The sequence below is a fragment of the Scylla paramamosain genome, chromosome 3, assembly GCF_035594125.1.
Source record: "Scylla paramamosain isolate STU-SP2022 chromosome 3, ASM3559412v1, whole genome shotgun sequence".
Classification (NCBI taxonomy): domain Eukaryota; kingdom Metazoa; phylum Arthropoda; class Malacostraca; order Decapoda; family Portunidae; genus Scylla; species Scylla paramamosain.
In genome coordinates, this window is record NC_087153.1 from 6,017,501 (window position 1) to 6,020,000 (window position 2,500).

Consider the following 2,500-nt stretch of genomic DNA (forward strand, 5'->3'; position numbering starts at 1 on the left):
ACACACACACACACCCACACACACACACACACACACACACACACACACACACACACACACACGATCGCTAAAATGAACGCGTGCTGACTCTTGACTCTTTTTCCAACTTATTCTTCTCTCTCTCTCTCTTTTTTTTTTTTTTTAACAGAACTTTTTTTTTCTCAGTGACTTAAAATCTAAGCTTATAGGCATCTCCTTTCGCCCCTCAAGTCTATTAGTGTTACTCTGCTTTCCCCTCTTCTCCTACAAGCTCTTACATTATTCTTTCAGTCAGTCATGTACAGTGAATTACTCCTCTTTTTCTTTTTACGGTATCGGCTAACCTAGCAAGTCTTGAGCAAGTCAAAGTAGAACTGTCGATATGGAGTAAGAAGTTTCAGTATTGGGCTCGAAAGTGTGTCGTGAGCTTAACGCTAAGTCAACTTTAGGGTGAAGTGGCCGTGTTTTTACGTGCTGGCGCGTGTGGAAAGAAGACGGGAAGGAGGATCATGATGAGCAGGGAAGTGAGTGTTAAGACGGTGGCGGGGAGGGGCGCTCAAGGGTCGACTGAGGGACGCTGCACCGAGGGAAGGAAGACATTTTTATATGCTTTTATTTATTCTGTAAACTTATTTTACTTATTTATTTATTTTGTTTATGTGCCATTATGTGTGCATTGGTATTTTATTTATTTACTAAGCTACTGTTTTGTTTATTTATTTAGTCACTTAAAAAAAAAAAATATATATATATATATATATATATATATATATATATATATATATATATATATATATATATATATATATATATATATATATATATATATATATATATATATATTTTTTTTTTTTTTTTTTTTTTTTTTTTCGAACATTATTTCTTCACTTCAAATTAAATAAAATATAGGCATGTATTTCAATCACACCGCAAGTAGTGTTGTATCTTCTTCCTTTTTCCTTGTGTGTGTATGTGTGTGTGTGTGTGTGTGTGTGTGTGTGTGTGTGTGTGTGTGTGTGTGTGTGTGTGTGTGTGTGTGTGTGTGTGTGTGTGTGTGCTTTTGACAGTGTATCTCCCACGCCCGGTTCAGGAGCAAGCAAGCGTCGTGGTCGAAAGGTCTTGCAACACGCGTGCCCAATGTACCTTTCCTTTTATACATCTATCTTCTTGTACCATCCACTTGGCCATCCATTCTCGTTGAGAGAGTTGCAAGAGCTACCTAATCACGCGGCAAGAGATAAAAAAAGAAGAAAGAAAAAGCTTAATGTTCGCTATGATAGGAATAGATGCAATACAAGACGGAGAAATCCGTAAGCTTTGTATGGATTGCCGGAATCGGTGTGTTTCTTGTCTGGAACCTTGACCTGTTGCAAGAGAGAGAGAGAGAGAGAGAGAGAGAGAGAGAGAGAGGAAAGAAGAAGAAGGAAAAAAAAAAAAAAGCGTCTCATTTCACACCGTTTTTTTCCCATCTGGTCGGGTACAACTCTTCTCCCCTCACGGTTCCTGTCTGGGTCCCCACGTCCCGTACTATTACTACTACTACACACCTTCCGCTGCTGCCGCCGCCAACCCTCCTTCCTGACCCTTTATCCTGATTAATTTTCTTCCAACCCTCCTCCTTATTCTTGACGCAAGGAGGATGTTGATTCATTCCGATGCAGTGGATGCCTGGAGGTGATTGCTAAGCATCAAGGAAACATGATAAATTTACATAACCGTTTACAGTTGTATTGGGAAGCGCTTCCACAGGCCTATATATATTTTTTTTTTTCTCGTATTCTATATAGTTGTGTGTGTGTGAGTGGGTGGGTGTGTGGGTATGTGGATATGTGGGTGGGTGTGGGTGTTCGGCGTGCGGTGGGTGCAGGGTGTGTAGTTGAGCGTGTGAGGTGGAAGGGGAGACGCTCGTAGGGTGAGGTAATTATAGGATTATTACCCTCTCGATGCTCCGTTAATGAGGTGAAAAATGCCGTCTTTATTGCGTGAAGGTCAAGAGTGTGGTATTGGAGCAAAGTCAGTCTCTTTAAATCCACTCTTTGACTGTATTAAAGGTAAAGTGCTTCTTGAGACGCGTCTTTCTTCTTTTTTTTTCTTTTTTTTCTTACGTGCCGAGTTAATGCGTTTTCTGCGAGGGAGAAAGTGATGGAAGTCCTTGCAAGGAATTTAATTTCGTGATTAATTCATAATAGTAATGCGGATATTTAAAGAGTAAAGAATCTTACCAAGTGTTGTTACGTCAAGTAACTATATATATATATATATATATATATATATATATATATATATATATATATATATATATATATATATATATATATATATATATATATATATATATATATATATATATATATATATATATATATATATATATATATATATATATATAGACACACACACACACACACACACAACTTTGTCTCTCCTCAGTTTAAGTACAAAAAAAAAGAAATTGTGTAGCTTTGTGAATATTGTTGAAAATGGTCGACTAAATATCAGGAGAGAGAGAGAGAGAGAGAGA

General features: G+C 37.4%; 1 protein-coding gene across 2 annotated transcripts in view; it reads right to left on the minus strand.

Annotated features, from left to right (window-relative positions):
* LOC135089535 (uncharacterized) overlaps window positions 1-2,500 on the minus strand; it is a 71,754-nt gene that overhangs the window by 13,979 nt on the left and 55,275 nt on the right. The gene's annotated exons all lie outside the window — the stretch shown is intronic.